This window comes from Dromiciops gliroides, chromosome 3, assembly GCF_019393635.1.
Source record: "Dromiciops gliroides isolate mDroGli1 chromosome 3, mDroGli1.pri, whole genome shotgun sequence".
In the NCBI taxonomy this organism is placed as follows: Eukaryota; Metazoa; Chordata; class Mammalia; order Microbiotheria; family Microbiotheriidae; genus Dromiciops; species Dromiciops gliroides.
Genome location: NC_057863.1, coordinates 272,122,497 through 272,144,486, shown reverse-complemented (window position 1 = coordinate 272,144,486; position 21,990 = coordinate 272,122,497).

The following is a 21,990-nucleotide window of genomic DNA, read 5'->3' as shown; positions in this document are numbered from 1 at the left end:
AACATGCAAATATACCCAAAATACATCTAGGACAAATTTGATATCATCAAAAGAGGGAAGACCCTAGAATTATTATTATCATTACTACTAGTACTACTAGTACTACTAGGGCTACTGCTGCTACTACTACTACTACCACCACCACCACCACCACTACTACTACTACTACAGATTTAAAACTGGCCCCAGAGTCAGAGCCATCTGGATTCAAGTCCATCCTGCCTCTGACATCCTGGGTGAGCCACTCAACATCTCCATGCTTAGGAAGTTCTCTAAGACTATAGGTTGCAGGATGGTTTCAGATCTTTACTGGTAGAGGGAGGTTCTGTGCTGAGAAATCTCTTCCCTGATGAAATCATATGTCTAGACAAAGCCACAATCAAACAAACAGAAAGCAGTAGCAGCCAACCAACCATGGTATCCAGATCTGTTACTGCTTAAGTGCATAGGAATATCCAAGACAAACCACTTAGGGAAGAGCATTGGAACTAGGAGTTTCAGGCCCAGTGATGCCACTATCTTTGTGATCCTAGACAGGTGCTTGACCTCACTGGGATTCAGTTTCCTCATCTATTAAGAAAGACCAAAGAGGATATCTAAGATCTCTTCCAGGGCTTCTAGGTGCTGCGATGGATAGAGTACCAGGCCTGGAGTCAGGAGGACCCGAGTTCAAATCCAGCCTCAGACACTATCTATGTGACCCTGAGCAAGTCAACCAATTCTGTTTGCTTCTCTTTCCTCATCTGTAAAATTAGCTGGAGAAGGAAATGTAAAATTAATCTAGTATCTTTGCCAAGAAAACCACAAATGGGGTCACGAAGAGTCAGACATGACTGAACAGCTCAACAATAAGATCTCTTCTAGCTCTGATATTCTCCATCTGTGTCTGTGTATACACATACATATCTATGACTATGTATGTGTGTACGTATGAATGTATGTATGTGTGTATATATGTATATGTATATGTATATGTATATGTATATGTATATGTATATGTATATGTATATGTATATGACTAAACGGAAATATAAGTTCACCAAAAAGGAAATTAACTCAATAGCCTCTGGCACTCAATTTATGATGTTATGATAAAGTGGATGGAGCAGATGACCTGGAGGCAGGAAGGCCTGACACTTAATTAATAGCTATGTGACCCTGGCCAAGTCATGGAACCTCTCTGCCTCAGTTTCCTCATCTATATAATGGAGTTAATAATAGTACCTTCCCTAGAGATTTGTTGTGAAGTTCAAGTAAGTTAACATATATAAACCTTGCAAACCTTAAAGCACTATATAAATGCTAGCTATTACTAGGATCTAACCAAAACAGCACCACAGAAAAGATGGCAACCTTAAAGTAGTATTGCTGGGAAGATCTTGTGCAAAGGGTAGATGATGCCAGGAACCCAAACAGGGCCCAGACTCACAGAATAGCTGAACTGGAAGGGACAGATCTCAGAGGTCACCTAGTCCAACATCTATGGCATGCCTGGCAGACTGTCACTCTAGTCTCTCTGCTGAAAATCTTCCAGTTATCCTCTACTCCTTGAGGCACTCCCCACTCATGGGCAACTTTTGTTCTTAGCAAATATTTCCTTACAGTGAGCTGAAATCTACTTTTCACTAACTTCTAGACACTTTTCCTGGCTCTCACCTTTAGGGCTAGGCAGAAAATGTCTAATTTCTCTCCCAGATGGCAAATACTTGAAGACAGCTATTGTGTCCACCCAAATCTTCTTCTCCAGATTGCTTCCTTACTTTCTTCAAATGATTCTTTTATAACAAGGTGTCTAGCCTTCTTTCAATCCTGATTACCCTCTTCTGGTCCCATTCTAGCTTGTCAGTGTTCTTTTTAAATGGAGTATGGAACAAAAGACCATACTCTACGTCTGGTCCGGCCAGGGCTGAGGAGGTCACATTCACTTCTATGGTTGCCATGTTGTTGTTGTTGAGTCATTTCAGTCATGTCCAACTTTCCATGACCCCATTTGGGGTTTTCTTGGCAAAATACTGGAGTAGTTTGCCATTCCTCCTCCAGCTCACTTTATGGATGAGGAACTGAGAAAAACAGAGTTAAGGGACTTACCCAGGTTAACACAAGTGTCTGAGGCCACATTTGAATTCAGGTCTTCCTGACTCTAGGGCTAGTGCTCTATCCGCTGTGCCATCTAGCTGCCCATGGCTGCCATATCACCCTGTAAATTCACAATGACACTGCAGTCCATTGAGCACCAAGGAAATCATCTGTGATGATCAACTGTAATAGACTTAGCTCTTCTCAGCATTACAATGATAAAAGACGATGCCAAAAGACTCATGATGGAAAATGCTCTCCACATCCAGGGAAAGAACTATGGAGTCTGAATGCAGATTGCATCATACTATTTTCACCTTTTTTTGTTTCTTCTTTCTTGTAGGTTTTTCTTTTTTCTGATTCTTCTCTCACAACATGACTAATGTGGAAATATGATTAACATGATTGTAATGTATAACCTATATCAGATTGCTTACTGGCTTTGGGAGTAGGGAGGGAAAGGAGGAAGGGAGAAAAATTGGGAACTCAAAATCTTACAAAAATGAATGTTGAAAACGATCTTTACATATAATTGGGGGGAAATAAAATACTATTTAAAAATTGTAAATAAAAACATGTATACATTTTTTAAAAACCAGAATCTAAAAAAAAATTATCTGGGAAGGAAGAAAACAGGCATTTATTTATTAAGCACCTACTGTATGCTTAACACTTTACAAATATGATCTCATTTGATCCTCTGGGAGGTATGCTGTTATACTCGTTTTACAGATAAGGAAATAAGCAAACAGAGGTTAAGTGACTTGCACAGGGTCATACAACTAGTGTCGGAGACCAGATTTGAACTGAGGTCTTCCTGATCTAGTGCTCAATCCTCTGTATCACCTGGCTGCCTCTAATATATTTGTATAATTGTCTCATTTTACTGATGATGAAACTGAGGCCCAGAGCAGGGAAGTAATCTTCCCACAGTCACATAGCTAGTTAGTATTAAATCTGGTATGCTAAACCAAGATCTCTCAATTTCCATCCTAGCATTCTTTCATATGATGAGTAAATTGTCCCCTCCATAATTTAAACATATATTTGATTTAAAATATCATTGCCCCAATTTCCCCTGTAAATATAACCAACCCCATTAACCTGACCATGACCTTCATATCCAATTGGTTTACTTGCAATGCTGAGTTCTCTTAGAATATGATCAATATTTTTATTGGATTTTTAATCTGATCCACTGACTGCAAAGGTACACCTGTAAGATTTTTATTATAGCAGGCAGGTACGGAAGAGAATCACAGTAAGAACACAATGAAGCATTGTTTCAAGTAATGAAACCCGAGGACAAAGCAAAAACAGGAGAAAACTATTCTTATTTTTTCAAGTCATTTAAATTTTTATTAAATATATTCTTGGCACAAATCTTAACATATAAACATTACATGTCTACATATGTCTATAGACATATATAAACAAAGTGTCTTCACTGCATCAAAATATAACTCCAGACCAAAAAATGTAATTGAAATTGACACATCTTTACAGAAGGCATTTAACAGTCCTGTGTTATGTGGCATGAAGGCAGAAATGGGACAAATCTTTTGAAGGAAAGTAGCCACGTTGGTCTTAAGGCAGAAAGGCAGAACCACAAGTATAGATTTGGGCACAGTTACTCCTCTACTCAAAACCCTTCAATGGCTCCCTTGAGCCTACCAAGTAAAGCACATACCTGACTGTTAGGCATTCTTCCATACATCTTCCACCCCTACCTTTCCAGCTCTGTCTCATTGTATCAGTGTGCACAAATGCTCCAGTCAAACTGAACTTCTCCATGCTTTACTAACCTCCTTTGCCATTGCTGCTGAATTCTTACCCATTCTCTAAAGCCCAGTTAGACTGCTTTCTTCCTGAATTCTTCCTTGAACCTCTCAGTCGCATTTCCTAAATGGACATAACATGCATTCTTTTGTATTATGGCTATGTCTTTCTGACTCTGAGACCAACCCCGAAAAAAAAAATTGGCTATTACTATTATGTGTAACAGTCTCCTAACTTCATCAGGGTAGGGACCTTGTCTTAGCTAAACTTAAGATCTCTCTGTAGTGCAGGAGCATTCAGATAAAGAACAGCAGGGCCACACAGGAATAAAATTGTATCACTACTCACGAGGAAGAGAATGGATGCCCATGGGGAACAGTCTCAGTATGCAGTCCCCACCCACCCTCCCATTCCCCCATTGCCCTTGACCAAAGGTAACATACAGCAGGGTGGCTTTCAGATGGGTAAATGTGCAACAGTTTGTCATACCCAAGTCAAAGGCTCAGTGCACCTTGGGGCTCAAACTTATATAAATTTTTAGACAAAGAGTAAGCTAGTCCTGATAAGAAACTGCCCTATCATCCACTGGAGAAGATATTGGAATGAGTGAAATGAGATTATTTTCTAAATTGCCTAAAGGTTAGGCACTGGGATGCAAGAACTTTAACTGTACCATCCAGGAAGAGGCTAGAGGGATAGAAGGGTAAGAGGGTGGTCATGCCTAATCTCTAACATTGCTGGTGTTCAGTCATTTTCAGTCACGTCTGACTTTTCATGACCCCATCTGGGGTTTTCTTGGCAAGGATGCTGGAGTAGTTTGCAATTTTCTTCTCCAGCTCATTTTGCAGATGAGGAAACTGAGGCAAATGGGGTTAAGTGACTTGCCCAGAGTCACACAGCTAGTAAGTGTCCAAGGCCAGATTTGAACTCATGAAGATGTCTTCCTGATAGCAAACCTGAGTGCTCAATCCAATGCACCACCTAGCTGCCCCCTGAATTTATTAGCCTTAGCATATCGGCATCCTGGAAGGTTGAGACTACACTAGTCAACCCTATTTTCACCAGTTCACATTCTTCTAGCTCCTAGCAAAGTATTTTGCATATAGTTAGAACATAATAAATGTCTGTATTAACTGAACCCAAAGATCTATCTTAAAATGCAGACAACACTGAAAGCAACAAAAGACTCCTTTTCCTCCCAGTCAGAAAACTAAAAACATGATCCAGAGCATCAGCTTCTAACATGAAGAAAAAACATATGAGGTACAGGGGGATTTACAGAGGATGTGGAAGACATGGTCCATCACTCCAAGCCGTTCATGTTCTACATTGTTTTAAAAATAAAAAATAAACCACATTTCAGTCAGAAATGTGAAGCATCTGCTTTCCTCTTTTTTGTGTGACATTGCTTTAGATGTTTGGTTTCACTTTTTCTGATTGGGCTGCTTTACCTTTTTTCAGGATGGTATCATCCACTCATACCTGGGTTCAAAGTGAGTTAGGAATTACTGGATGCCACTTAGCACTACTTCCTGGTTAAGGCAGGATGATATAGATATAAAAGAAGGCTAACTACAAGTTTTTTACCCAATTGACAAATGATCAAAGGATATGAACAATGTTTTGTTTTGGTTTTTTTAGGGAAGAAATCAAAACTATTAAAACCCATATAAAAATGTTCCAAATTACTAATAATGAGAGAAATAGAAATTAAAGCATCTCTGAAGGTTCCATTTCAAATATATCAGACTGACAAAAGATGACCATGAAAGGGTTACAGAAAAATGAGCACATTAATGGATCGTTGGTGTAGCTGTGAATTATTTCATATTTATCCTGTATATAGCTTGCTTTTCATATATCTGTTTGCATGTTGCCATCCCACATTAGCTTGCAGGCTCCTTAAGGACAGGGACGTTATTTTGCTCTCTTTGTATCAATGGGTGATTAAAACAGTGCCTGGCATATAGTAGGCACTTAATAAATGTTTATTGATTGATTGATTAGTTCAGTTATTCTGGAAAACAATTTGGAACTATGCCCCTAAGAAGTTACAAAATCAATACCACTACTGGGCCTATACCAAAAATAAAAAACAAAGAAAAGAAAAAGAACATATATACACCAAAAACAAATGTTTTTAAAGCATCTCTCTCTGTGGTGGTAAAGAACTGGAAACCAAAGGGGATGCTAGTGCCCATTAATTGGGGAAGGGCTGGACAAGTTGTGGATATAATAGATTACTATTGTGTTATGATGATGAAGGAAACAGTTTTTGAGAAGCCTGGGAAAACTTGTATGAATTGATACATAATACATAATGAGAAGACAAACAACTGTGAAATACTTAATAACTTTGTTTTGTTTGGTTTTCGGTTTTTTTTAGTGAGGCAATTGGGGTTAAGTGACTTGCCCAGGGTTACATAGCCAGTAAGTGTTAAGTGTCTGAGGCCGGATTTGAACTCGGGGTACTCCTGACTCCAGGGACGGTGCTCTATCCACTGCGCCACCTAGCTACACCAATAACTCTGATCAATACAAACAGTAATTACTACTCCAGAGGACCAATGATTACATATGCTACTCACCTCTTGATACTGGACTCAGGGTGCAGATTCTCTCTCTCTCTCTCTCTCTCTCTCTCTCTCTCTCTCTCTCTCTCTCTCTCACACACACACACACACACACACACACACACACACACACACACACACACTTACATTTGGCCAATACAGGAATTTATTTTTTCTTGACTGGACATTTCTTACAAGGATTTTCTTTTCTTTTTTTTTTTAATTAATTTAAGTTTTCAACCTTTGTTTAGATAAGATTTCCAATTTCAAATTTTTCTCCCTCCCCCCCCTAGACAGCAGGTAATCTGATATATAACATTAAACATATTTCTGCATTAGTCATGTTATACAAGAAGAATCAGAGCAAGAAGGAAAAACCTCAAAAAAGAAAAACAGCACCAAAAACAAAAGAAATAGTATGGTCCAATAAGCGTCCATATTCCACAGTTTCCTTTTTTCCCCCTGGATTTGGAGAGCCTTTTCCATCATGAGTCCTTTGGAACCTTCTTGTACCGTTGGATTGGTGAGAAGAATCTAGTCTATCACAGTTGATCAACACACAATGTTGATGATACTGTGCACAATGTTCTCCTGGTTCTGCTCATCTCACTCAGCATCAGCCCATATAAGACCCTCCAGATTTCTCTGAACTCCTCCTATTCATCGTTTCTTACAGCACAATAGTATTCCATTACATTCATATACCACATCTTGTCCAGCCATTCTCCAATTGATGGGCATCCCCTCAACTTCCAATTCCTTGCCACCACATAAAGAGCAGCTATAAATATTCTTGTACATGTGGGTCTTTTTCCCTTTTCCATGATCTCTTTGGGGGAAAGACCCAAAAGTGGTATTGCTGGGTCAAAGGGTATGCACAGCTTTATAGCCCTTTGGGCATAATTCCAAATTGCTCTCCAGAATGGTTGGATCAGTTCACAGCTCCACCAACAATGCATTAGTGTTCCAATTTTTCCACAGCTTCTCCAACATTTATTATTTTCCTTTTTTGTCATTTTAGCCAATCTGACAGGTGTCAGGTGGTACCTCAGAGTTGTTTTAATTTGCATCTCTCTAATAAATAGTGATTTAGAGCATTTTTTCATATGGGAATAGATAGCTTTGATTTCTTCATCAGAAAACTACCTGTTCATAAAGGATTTTCTTTTTCTCTTCCTTTAATGTAGAGTGAAAGAGAAAATAAATGTTTTTTCATTTAAAAAAATTAAAGAAAAAAAAGAAAAATTCTATATTGGACCTGAGGATAGAAAATTTGGAACAATAACTTAGTGACTGATTCTGTGGACATGGACAAGTCACTAAATTTTCTGAGCCACAGTTTTTCTCTTCTGTAAAACTGACATTTATATTATTCTCTTAAATCAATCAGTTAATTAATCAATAAGCATTCAACCCTAAGTGCCTAATCTGTGCAAGGCAGAGAGAGTTAGGTGCTGGGGATACAAAGACAAAAATGAAACAGTCCCTTATCTCAAGAAACCCACATCCCTATTAAGGCTTCATTTTTCAAATATATAGAAAACTAAGTCAAATTTATAGAAATAAGAGCCGTTGCTCAGTGAACAGGCAATTTTCAGATGAAGTTGTCAAAGCTATCAATTGACATGAAAAGAAATGCTCTAAATCACTATGATTAGAGAAATACACATTAGAATGACTCTGAGTTACCATCCCACACCTATCAGACTGACTAATAGGACAGCAAAGGAAAATGACAAATATTGAAGGGGATGTGAACTGATTCAGCCATTCTGTAGAGCATTTTGGAATTATGCCCAAATGGCTATAAAACCATGTATCTCCCTTTGACTTAACAATATCACTACTAGTTTTATAGTGTGAGGGCCTAAAATTCTAGCTATGATGTCTAAAATCTAATGACTTTTAAGCATTTATTAAAGAGCATCAGAAGTTAGTGCAGAGAGATAAAAAGCAAACTTCATCTAACAATCTAAGAGAGCCCAGCATCTGTCCTCCCACCAAGCTGAGGTCCTGAAATGAAAGGCCTCACTCCTCCCAGAAGCCTCCTGTGAAACAGGAAACAGGGCCATCCACATACACAGCTCCTAGCTAATTGGTTGGTAGCACTGATTGACAGGACCCACGGGCAGCAAACATCACTTCCTGACGCCAATCTGACCTTCAAAACCCCAGGAAAGGTCACTTCTGGATGCTAAAGTCACATGGTTTCTTTTCAGGTCAGAGCTCACAATGTCCCTCCCAGCAGGGGGTGTCATTCCAATTCTCACAATAGCCCAAAAAGATAAAAAAAACAGAAAGGAAAAGAGCCTATATGTACAAAAATATTTATAGCAGCTCTTTAAGTGGTGACAAAGAATTAGAAATTGAGGAGATGACTGAACAAGTTGCTGTATATGATTGTGATGGGATATTATTATGCTATAAGAAATGGCAAGTAGGATGCTTTAAGAAAAACCTGGAAAGACTTATGCAAAGTAAAATGAGCAGAACCAGAACAATGTATACAGTAACAGTAACATTGTATGATGATCAACTGTAAATAACTTAGCTACTCCCAGCCATTCAATGATCAAAGATAATTCTGAAGGATTTATGAAGAAAGGTATGATCCATCTCCAGAAAAAGAACTGATGGAATTTGAATGTATATTGAAACATTTTTTCTTTATTTTTCTTGGGGGGATTTTGCCTGTGCTTTCTTTTACAACGTGACTTACATGGAAATATGTTTTGCATGACTGCTCACGTATAACCTATATCAATTTTCTTTCCTTCTCAATGATTGGTGGAGGTCAGGGAAGTAGGGAGAAAATTTAGAAGTCAAAATTTGAAAAAAAAAAAAGAATTAAATTTTTTTTACATATAATTGGGGTAAAATAAAATACTGAATTTGAAATTTTAAAAAAGAGAGACACATTCTTATCAGAGGAAACAACATATACATATATATTCAAAATAGATAATATGAACCTCATGAGATACTTTGAAACCAAAGCATTATACACACACATATTGATAATTATGCTGTTAGCCTTAATTATCTTAGCTAATTGGTTTTCCCAATTTCCTAACAGTAATAGTAACAACACTAATAACTCACACTTACACTTAAAGCATTTTAGGAGTTGGTCGGTGTATTAGGAAAAGCAGAGGTGTCTCTCAGCTTCCTTTGGCCTTCAAGATTTAGAGGGTAGTTCAGTTATTCCTTCCACATTGTGACCTTCCCCATCTAGGTTTCAATATATCATGGGCTGGCATAAGAAATTAAATGGACATTTTGGGGGAGTTTTGTGGAAGCCAAAGACAACATGGAAAGCCAACAAACACACAAAGGTTAGTATTTTTATGTAACATAGGCCTTTATATAGCCTATGACCAAATACTTAACCTAAATTTTACAATAAGGTGATGTAAACACCCTATAAAAGAAAAAGAACAAAAATTCAGACTTCTTCTCTGGTATGAAGGGCCAAAAAAAATTCACACAGATTTTCCAGATCATAGGGGTGCCTTGTCCCTAACCCCTGAGATGTAGAAGGGAAAGAGTGTATTCACACTTGTAACGATTGGAATGACGCCACCTGCTGGAGACTTACTGTAGAAGAGTTCTGCCCATGAAGCGAAGGTCTTTGAGGGCAAGACCAGGAGTCTTTTCTTTGGCGGGGAGGAAGTGACGCAGACTAGTGGGAGGAGGAAGGAAGAGACTGGCGCTGACTCTGGAGTTCTTGCCTCTGGACTCTGGTGGAGAAGGGAGCTAAAAATGTGCTCTCCCTTTAATAGATAGAAATCTAGGCCTTTCTCTCTCTCTTTACCAAATTCTTATTCTCCTTAATAAATGCTTAAAAGTCTAACTCTTGCTAAAGCTTATAATTTATTGGCGACCACTCATTAGATATTTTAGACAGTTTAGCTAGAATTTTAGCCCTTAACAGATTATCTGCGCCAGTCTCTTCCTTCCTCCTCCCACTAGTCTGCGTCACTTCCTCCCCGCCAAAGAAAAGACTCCTGGTCTTGCCCTCAAAGACCTTCGCTTCATGGGCAGAACTCTTCTACAGTAAGTCTCCAGCAGGTGGCGTCATTCCAATCGTTACACACTCTAATTTTCAAAGCACTGCCAACTCATAACTGTACTTATAATCCAGATCTATATTGCCTTATGATGAAATGGTTCAGAGACAGCAGAAAACACTTTTAAAGAAGCTAATGATAGGGGGCAGCTAGGTGGGACAGTGGATAAAGCACCAGCCCTGGGTTTAGGAGGACCTGAGTTCAAATCCAGCCTCAGACACTTGATTGACACTTACTAGCTGTGTGACCCTGGGCAAGTCACTTAACCCTCATTGTCCTGCAAAAATACCAAAACAAAGCAAAAAAGAAGCTAATAATAAATGTTTTAACTACTGAGTGTTGAATGATATATGCCCTGATATTTTTCTAAAAGATAACATGAAACAGAAGTGATTAAGAGGATGGGCAAGGTGAGATTCAAAAGCACAATTAATTTCCTTATCTTCTCTGTGACTATTCTACCCTTAAGCTGAAGGAAGATGAGGATAGCCACTAAACATTCCCAACAGATGACAAATCCCTGGTAACAGGCTGCCAAAATATCTCTGCTAAGCTACAAGTAATTTTTGGAGGATAACTCTATACTTACCCACCCACTCCTTTCCCACCAACGACATGATGGATCTGTAGGAACAAGACCTGTACAGGAAAAAGCCATCTCAAATTTGGTAACAACCAAGGATTTCTTTAGAAAATATGCCCCAATATTACTTACAGACTCAGTGGAAATAGAGAGTTTCTCATCACAACAGAAATTACTGGTAAGTGAAACTATCCCTAGAGAAGCCAGAACCAAACTGAGGTGTGGGTTTGAAGGCAAATTATACTGTGCTTCCTCACCACCATCGTATTCATTAAGGTGACATGAGGTGAAAATTAGCATTGTAGTGTAATGAAGAGTGGTAGATTTAAGAGTCAGAATAGTTTGAATCCAGACTCTACTATTTACTACCTACCTATGTGACTTTGGATGAACACAGTGGGTAGAGTACCTGTTCTAAAGTCAGGAAGACTCATCTTCAGTTCAAATCTGGCTTTAGATACTTACTAGTTATGTGACCTTGGGCAAGTCATTTAACCCTGTTTGCCTCAATTTCCCCATCCATAAAATGAGCTGGAGAAGGAAATGGCAAACCACTCCAGTATCTTTGCAAAGAAAACCCCAAATGGGGGGGGGGGGGGTCACAGAGAGTTGAACACAACTGAACAACATCAATAAATGTGACCATGGGCAAGTTTCTACCTGTGTAGTCATGTTCCCTCATTTGTTGGGGTCGAACAAGGTGATCTCTAAGGACTATTCGAGTTCCAATTCCAGATCTACGAAACTATGGGCAGCCTGGAAGGGGAAAATAAAAGAACAATGAGGAGCCTGACGGGTGTGAGCTGAAGGCAAAGAGAGAGCAGTTTGAAATAAGGGTTGTCCTGCAAAGGGCAGGTCCTTCCCCCATACCCATGAGACCAATCTCAGCACTGTTTCCTGGGCGGGGGGCATCAACACAGCAGGGAACAAGGGTCCAGCTCACAGAAGTCTTATAAGCAACAAAATTGCTCTATCACCACCCTCTGGTGGCAGAAAATGCTTCTCATTCAACACTAAAAATAGGACCATCAGATCTAGAGCTGAAAGGTACTGTAAAGATCACTTAGGTTGACCCACTAATTGTACAAAAGGAGAACACTGAGGCCCAGAAAGAGGAACTGACTTGGCCAAATTCTATTTTTTTTAAAAGGAAGTTTAGTGGGAAAAGTGAAGTAAAATAAGGTTTGAGGATCACCTTTGGAATTTTATTCCTCTGGGCCAGCTTCATCTTCAAAAGACACAGAAAACTACCTCTTATATCAATGCCTACAGCAGTAAAGTAGGTACTTAATAATTAATTGAGAATTAGAAGCACTTTGTTCCTCTGCTTTCTCCAATTGTTTTTTCCCTCCAGGAAACCAATGACTTTAACATTCTAGGCAAGTCAGATAGTACAAGTAGGGGGAACTCAGAATAGGAATTAGAGTGAATTTGTGATTTATTTACCATGGATAGAGTCCATAATCTAGGAAAACCTTAAGTAGAGGAATAGGGTATACAGAGTCAATGCTGAACTTGTACTCGGGGGAGGCCAGGCTCACCTTTCTAGTTGTGTGAACTTGGGAAAACTATTTAGCAGCTTTGAGTGTGTTTTCTCACCTGTAAAGTGGGGGTGATAATACAACCTTGGACGGTTGTTGTGAGCAAAGTTTTAAAGTGCTAAAGCAATGTGACTTGTGAATCAAGTACTGTTTCTTGGGGAACCTTATCTGTATTTAAAATTTCAAAACTGTCACTTGAGTTGTATGCTTCCTTGGCACTCTTTTGTGCATTTAAGAACATTCCCTGTATGCAGGAAGTAGGGCACCAGAAGGATGCCTGTTAAATCCCTTCCCTCAGCCCTAGTGCTGTGTCATGTCCCAGCGGCTCTGTTATTGATTACAGCACTGCCAATTGAAGCAAAGTGGTAAACAACTTTAACTAAAACAACTCTCCACCCCTCCACCATGAACACCCCCCACCTAATCTCCACCCCCTGAAAGATCCCAGCCATCAGCCTGTTCCCAAGTCTTGAGGTCAGGCTCCTGCATTCTTAGCATTTGATACTTGAGCATGTCCATGTGGCTGGAGCCCAGTGCTGATTGTTTGACAGAGCTTTGGAGACTTGCCACAAGATTACTCAAGAGAAAGACACACAGCCTTCAGAGCAAGCTCAGGTTTCCTATAATTGTTTCTAGTTTGCTTGTCTTTTTTTTTTTTTTAATATGTACTCTTGATCCCATCTCCTAAATTCTTCAGTAGATTGCCCCCACCATCATCTCCCCTCTCTCTATAATCTTCAGCCTCTGCTTATCTACTGGTCCCTTTCCTGCTATCTACAAACATACCCAAGTCTTCTCAATCCTTAAAAATTTTTTTTAAAAAAAACCCTTCAACTGTATTATTACTGTGGGGGGAAAATTTATATCAAGTTTCTCTGATAAAGAGCTCATTTCTCAAATATTTAGAAAGTTGAATCAAATTTATAGAAATAAGCCATTCCTCAAATGATAGATGGTCAAAGGATATGAAGTTTTCAGATGATGTAGTCAAAGCTATCCACAGGCATATGAAAAAAAAATCACTAAATCACTATCAATGCAAATTAAAACAACTCTGAGCCACCACCTCACAACCTATCAGACTGGCTAATATGACAGAAAAGGAAAATGACAAATGTTGGAAGGGATGTGGGAAAATTGGAACACTAATGCACTGTTGGTGAAGTTGTATACTGATTCAGCCATTCTGTAGAGAAATTTGGAATTATGCCCAAAGGGCTACAAAACCATGCTTCACTCTTTGACCAAGCAATACCACTACTAGTTCTGTATCCCAAAGAGATTTTAAAAAACCCAAAAATATATGCAAAAATATTTATAGCAGCTCTTTTAGTGGTGGCAAAGAATTGGAAATTGAGGGTAATATTCACCGATTGGGGAATGGCTGAACAAGTTGTCTATGATTGTGATGGAGTACCATTATGCTATAAAAAATGACAAGCAAGATGCTTTCAGAAAAACCTGGAAAGATTTACAAGAACTAATGCAGGGAAATGAGCAGAACCAGAACACTATACACAGTAACAGCAATATTGTATGAAGATCTACTGTGAATAACTTAGCTATTCTCAGCAATACAATGATCCAAGACAATTCTGAAGGACTTATGATGAAACGCACTGTCCATCTCCAGAAAAAGAAATGGCAAAACCTGAATGCAGACAGAAGATAGTTCTTTATTTTTTTAATGTTTTTTATCTGTTTTCCTTACATGGAAATGTGTTTTGCGTGACTTCACACAAGTTTTAACATAGGTCAAATTGCTTGCCTTCTCAAGAATGGGGGGTGAGGTCAGGGAGGGAGGGAGAGAATTTGGAACTCAAAACAAAGAAAAAGAATATTAAGCTGTGTGACCCTGGGCAAGTCACTTAACTCTCATTGCCCTAGCAAAAAAATATTAAAATTATTTTACATATATTTGGGGGGAAATATTAAATTTTTTAAATCCCCACTTGACTCTATCTTCCCCTCAAGATACTGTTCTAAATCTCTCATCATTTTATAGCCAAACTTCTAGGGGGGAAAAAAAAGCTGTCATCAAAAATTGTTAATTTTGTTTTCTTCTGTGATCCTCTCTCCATTCCTTGTTTCATCATGAACTCCCTCTATAGATCCAAAAGGTAATTTCTCTGTTGATTCTCTAATTTATGCTGTGAACTTTTACATCTTGATCTTGGATACATTTGGAGTTTATCTGGGTGTATCATGTGAGGTATTCATCTAAACCTAATTTTTGCCAGACGGGTGTCCTGTTTTCCTGGAAGTTCTTGTCAAATAGTGAGTACTTTCTTCAGTAGCTGGGGTCTTTGGTTTTTATCTGACAATGACATTTCTGTTTGCTTCTCTATGTTGTATAATCTGTCCTACTGATCCTTTTTTTAAAAATCAGGATGAAACCATTTTAATGACTGCTACTTTATTACTAGTTTGAAATCTGATACTGATAGATCCCTTTTATTCCCACTTTGGGATTCTTGACCTTTTATTCTTCCATGTAAATTTTGCTACTACCTTTTCAAGAGTTATACAATATTTGCCGGGGCGGGGGGAGGGGTATTGGTGCAGAACGGAATAAATTCATTTAGGTAACATTGTTATTTTTATTACATTGGCTTGACCTACTGATAGACAATTAACATTTCTTCAGCTATATTAAGTTCTCTATTTCTGCAATGTTTTTTATAGTTAGATTCATAGACCCTGGGTGAAACTTGGAAGATAGACTCCCAAATATTTCATACCTTCAGTAATTATTTTGAACAGGATTTCTCTTTATAGTTATTTCTGCTGATCACTCCAGTATCTTTGCCATGAAAACCCCAAATAGGGTCAGAATCAGACACAACTGGAAAGTGACTGAAATGATAAGTGAAATACTGATTTATTTGGATGTATTTTACATACTGAAACTTTGATGAAGTTACTATTTCAATTATTATTTGACTCCCAAGGGTTAAGCACACCAATTTATCATCTGCAAAAAGGGACTAGTTTTGTTTTCTCTTTGCCTATGCTTATTTCTTCAATTTCTTTTTCTTGTGGTAAAGCTATCATTTCTCTAGAACTATGTTAAATATTAAGGATGAAAATGGGCATCTTTGCTTAATTTTTGAACTTATTAGAAAGGCCTCTAACTTTTCTCTATCATATATATTATTATACATTTTATATATATGCGGTCTTGGATTTAGATAAGTACTATTTACTACTTTAAGGAAAGATCCATTTATTCCTATAATTATTAAAATTTTTAAAGGAAACAGTACTGGATTTGCTCAAGTCTTTCCAGCATCTATTGATTTAACCATAGGGTTCTTATGTTATTAATGTGGCTTATGATGTTTTTTTGTCTTCCTTATGTTGACCCAACTTTGCTTCTTTGGTATAAATTCAGCATGGTCATAGAATACAGTTCTTTCTAATTCTATTTTAGTCTATTTGACTTCACTTTTAGTCATTTTGCTGCCTGCCTCAGTTTCCTCAACTATAAAGTTGGGATAACAGCACCTACCTTTTATAATTATTGTGAAGAATAAATGAGACATTTGTGAAGTGCTTAGCACAATATCAGGTACATAAGAGGCAAGTAACAAATGCCGATTTCCTTCCTTCCTACTTGCTAGTATTTTATTTAAAATTTTTTGCATCAGTGTTCATTAGGGATATTAGTCTGCATCTTCCTTTCTCCTCTTTGCCTCGGCCATATTTCTAGCAAAGATAGTGATAGGAAGAGTGCCTTTTGTTATAATAAAGGTTTACGTAATATTGAAAATAATTGTTCTTTGAACCACGGTCGCTTATAACCCAGTTGCTCTCCTGACTCTGAAACTTTCCAGCTTTGCTCCATCTCTCTTCTCACTCTAGAAATGTATCCATCCTGTAGCCCCCTCTTCATATGGGTGGGTTCCTGGCCAGTCAACAAGCATTAATTAAGCACTTGCTATGTGCAAAGCATGGAACTAAGAGATGAAGATACAAAGAAAGGCAAAAAACAATCCCTGCTCTCAAGGAGCTCCCATTCTAATGGGGGAGACAACATACTGTGTAATTTAAGATTCTAAATGTGGATTCTAATGTGTTCCCCCAGTTTGGGGGAAACTGACTAAAAATCACTGATAAAACGAGTTTAGGTTTTTAAGGGTTTATTGGAAAATAGAAAGAAAAAGATTGAGAACAGAATTCTAACAGTCTGGCATTCCTATCTTTCCTCAAATCTCCTGTGAAGTCCTCTGCCGCCACCACCATCAAGTCCGGAAGCCAAAAGGGCCCGCGCTCTCTGCGCAGGCTCCCTTTCCTCCTTCCTGTCTCCTCCCAGACCATAGGAGGCTCCTCCAGTTGATTGGCTGGTAGACTTGATAGACAGCACCCATGAGCAAGCGTCATTTCCTGACGCCAAGGAAAAGCCACAATGCCTCTGAGGCATTTTCCTCATGGTGGAGCTCTCCACAGCAAGTCTCCAGTAGGTGGCGTCATTCCAATCATTACAGTCCCCCCTGTTGTTCCTCAAGAAACAAAATGTTTCCTTGACGGAACAGTAAAAAGAATATAATAACTATTGCTAACTAATAATATGTGAACAATAATATAGAAAAGGAAGAGAGAAAAGTTTTGTCCAGAGGGGCGATTTTTTTTTTTTGTCCTCATGAACCGACGCTTTGACATTAGTCTTGCAAAGGGAGGGCCTCTGCAGAGGGTACATGTTACAGATGATGTATATTATAACAGAAAGGAGATAGTAAAAACTAACAAAGCAAAACAGTTCATATAAAGTCTCTGAGTTCTCTTGTCTTCTTGAAGTGGTAAGATGTCATCAGGAGGAAACTGGACTCTGGTCTGGAAAGCTGGATTCTCTTCTTTAACTGTTTGAATTGCTGTATTTTTACTAAACCTTAGCATAGCATTGTCAATGATCAAATTAATAAATTCCATTACATTCCTTCCTTTATATGGTTAGACTTGTAATAGAGGGTTGAGGTAGTTATGCAATGTGTAACACTTTTTACCACCATGTGTCTGGATCAAAGCCAAATTTAGTATGTGTTCATGACACCTGAAAATGTTATGGAAAGGTTATCATACCATATCTCATGGTTCCGAGACAGCCAGTGATTGTGCTAGGCCACAGGTGAGTTCAACTGAGTGAGATAAAAAGATAATTAAGTTCAGTTAAATTAGGTTAAATTAGGAGGGAGAGAGGATGAATACTGGACTGTGCCTAGTAATTGTGCTCTACATAGTCACCATCATAAGCAAACCATGGACTTACATATACCTGTCTCTCCTTTTGTTGCACATATATTCTCTACAGGGCCTGCATCAGAGTTCACAGCAAATTAGTCTCTGAAATGATAAGTTTCCATACTTCCAAAATCTCATTAATTTCACCAAAGACAGTATGATGGTAAAAATGCGTGCTATGCTGCATAACTGAGAATATATTAGTGATATATACAATAATTCCAAACCATACCCAGAGTATGATGACATATAAATAATAAACGAATGTAAATAGCTGATTACATTAGACATTATCACATAATCTTCTTTTAGCTAGTAAACCACATCATCTTATACATGAATTCTCTAGTATAACAGTAGCAGATACTTAAAGTGGTGATTAATTTTTCAAAAAGAAATAAGATTTCAATATTCAATGTTTTCAGTGAGGTATCAAGCAATAGGGTTCAATAACCCTTTCTGGTCTTTTTTAGTTAAACAGAACAACATAAAAGAGAAAGGAGAAAAAATAAATAAATAAAACAAAACTCATTAGAACTCATGGTTCTCTCAAAAAGAAAGAGTAAAAAAAAAGAATTCTGGTAGCTTCTGAGGCCCGATAGCCTCACCCACAGCATATACTTAAAATGTCTTTGAATAATCACTTAGTTTATAAAATTTAGTTTTAAAGAAAAGCAAAAGAAACAAAAGTCAAGAAACAAAGCAAAACCAAAAATAAAAATAAAAAACAAAAGATTCGCTAAGCACCCTTTTGTGCTTTTAAAGAACTTAAAGGTGTGGTGAATTCCAGGTTTTTTTAGTGCCTTTCAAAAGTCAAAACAAAAGAATTTTTAAAAAATAGTTGAGGTGGGCCAGAAAACTAGGCCATGTGCTTCAGTGCTTTTGCCTGTAGAAGGAAATGCTTGTTAAATTATAAGGTATTTAAGCTGCTAGAGTTTGGGGTATGCCACATTGTTTTAACTGGTTCCCCAATTCTCTGCAAGCCAAAGTGGCAGGGGTTTCTGAATTGTCATTGATCTTTCTAATGCTGTCATAATGTTCTTTATGGTAGAAAATGTGGAGTTCTCTAGCATCAGGTCCCTGAACTATATCTATAAATTTTTGCCAGTTATCAGTCTTTCTAATACAGGATTCCATTGCCTTCAGCAATGTTTCCCTTCCATCTTTCAACATATCAAAATGCTCAGGGTTATTGGGGTCCCAGTCAGGGTCTTGAATAGGCCACCCAATATCAACCTTTCCCGTGGCTTCCAGGCTGTTTGCTGCAGCTACTATATCTGCTCTTTCTCCTGGGGACAATATTATTTCCATAAGGTCAGTAACATCATTCCAAGTGGGCTGATATGCTCTAAAAATTGCTCTAAACTGCCTGATAACTGCTGTGGGATCTTCATCAAATTTAGGAGTGCTTTGTCCCCATAAAGCCAAATCCTTGGGTGTAAAAGGTGTGTATTGTCTGAGCTTACGTATAGTACCTTTTTGACCATGGGCGAGGATCTCTTGAAGGGGAAATATTTTTACTTTCTCTGTCTCCTCTACAGGGAAATCATTTCTTTCTTTCTTTATTTGTTTGTTTGGCATGGAGGAAGTAGAGGGTGAGGGAATAAGAGTTGGGTCATTTGGAATTTCAGTCTGAATGGCCTTGGATTTAGTTGTTCTGTTGGGCATTTCGGTTAGGCAGGCCATGTCTGTCTGCCAGTCTATCGTTTCAGTTTGGGTGGCAGACTCAGATGTAAACTGGGGCCTGGATTTTCCTCGTTTTATATTTTTAGTATGATAATTTTCACTTGCTCTGGCCCAGATTTTCCAATAACGTAAATGTTCAGGTGGACATCTACTTAGGGTTCTTTGCAAATGCCTCAATGTTTGGGGATCAAATGACCCATATTTGGGCCATTCTTCCTGTAATTCCTCATGCCACATAAAACACAGTCTGATAAGCTCTCCTCTGGTCATGGTTGTATTTAGTCTAAGTTTTCCCTCATTCCAATCCATAAGTAGCTTTCCTAATGGGGAATCCCAGGGAATCATCTTTATTCTAACATTATCTAGGACATGCCAAATTCTCCATACCACACCAAAAAGCCCCACAAAACCACAAAGAGTAATAAAAATATATTCAAGTTCAAGCTGGCCAACATCTTTGATTAGTGAAGGTAAAGCTAGAAAAGGGGTACTTAGGGTGTTTAAAAGATTCATTTGAAATTTAAAATAGCCTATACTTGGTAGTTCTTTCCAATTTAAGGGGACAAGGGAGGGGAAATCTTACCCAATCAGAAGATCAGAAGATGAACGTTCGGTTTTCCTCTTCGTGGTCAGCCAAACTGTGTAATTTAAGATTCTAAATGTGGATTCTAATGTGTTCCCCCAGTTTGGGGGAAACTGACTAAAAATCACTGATAAAACGAGTTTAGGTTTTTAAGGGTTTATTGGAAAATAGAAAGAAAAAGATTGAGAACAGAATTCTAACAGTCTGGCATTCCTATCTTTCCTCAAATCTCCTGTGAAGTCCTCTGCCGCCACCACCATCAAGTCCGGAAGCCAAAAGGGCCCGCGCTCTCTGCGCAGGCTCCCTTTCCTCCTTCCTGTCTCCTCCCAGACCATAGGAGGCTCCTCCAGTTGATTGGCTGGTAGACTTGATAGACAGCACCCATGAGCAAGCGTCATTTCCTGACGCCAAGGAAAAGCCACAATGCCTCTGAGGCATTTTCCTCATGGTGGAGCTCTCCACAGCAAGTCTCCAGTAGGTGGCGTCATTCCAATCATTACAATACAAACTATGGACAAACAAGATATGTGCATTATAAATCAGAGATAATAAATAAAAAGCAGTAGCATTAAAAGGGTTTGGGAAAGGCTTCCTGTAGAAGGTGGATTTTTAGCTGGGTCCTGAATGAAGACAGAAAAGCCAGGAGACAGAGATGAGCAGGGAGAGAACTCTAGGCATGAAGATTAGTCAGTGAAAATGCAGTAAGTCAGTAAGCTGGAGTGTCATGTGCATGAAGTGGCAAGTGTCACTGGATCACAAAGTCTATGAAGGTATATGTAGGGGTTAAGTATGTACAGTGTTAAGACTGGAAAAGTGGGAAGAGGCCAAGTTATGAAGGACTTGAAAGTCAAACAGGATTTTATATTTCATCCTGGAGGTTATAGGGAGCTACTGCAGATTAATGATTGGGGTGTGTGTGTGACATGGTCAGACCTGGACTTTAAGAAGATCCCCTGGTAGCTAAGTGAAGGATGGACTACAGTGGGGAGAGGCTAACGGCAGGGAGACCAACTAGAAGGCTTGCAACAGCTCAGTTATAAAGTGATGGAGGCCTGCATAAGGTTAGTGGTATTGTCAGAGGAAAGAAGGGGACATATACAAGAGATATTACAAAGGAACATTTAATTGACAGCACTTGACAACTGCTTGAAATGAGGAAGTAAGGATGAAGAAAGGGGAGGAATTGAGAATAACACATAGGTTGCAAGCTCAGGTAGTAGAGAATAATGGGATCCTCTACAGAACCTCCAGGCACTGTCTAGCACTGCTCTGTGTACTGTCTTCCCCCCATTTAGGGCTGTCTTACCTGCTCATACTTGCATGCAAAATGCTAAGCACAGTTCCTAGCACATATTAAGTGCTTAATACATGCTCTATTTGTGGACTGAACTCAGGGACCAGTGACCATTTACAATATTGTTTATATAGGAAAACTCCACTTAAGTCCTACTCAGATGACTCCCTGTGCAACGAAGGCTCAGCTTCCAAGCAGGGAAACGTCACTAAAGATGACATTAACTCATTCTAACAAATTAACATGGGTACTCACTTGGGGTAGACACAAAAACACATACAAAGGAAACTTGTAGACAAAAACATCATACCCTTTTTCCTGCTATTATCAAGAGGCTCCTACAGCTAGGTGGTGCAGTGCATAGTCCCAGACACCTACTAGCTGTGTGACCCTGGGCGAGTCACAACCTCTGTTTGCTTCCTTTTCCTCATCTGTAAAATGGGGATGAATAATAGCACCTACCTCCTACAGCTGTTGAGAGGATCAAATGAAATCCTGTAAAGCACTTGGCACAATACCTACCATGGGTAAGCACTACACAAATGTTAGCTATTCCATTAAACTGTA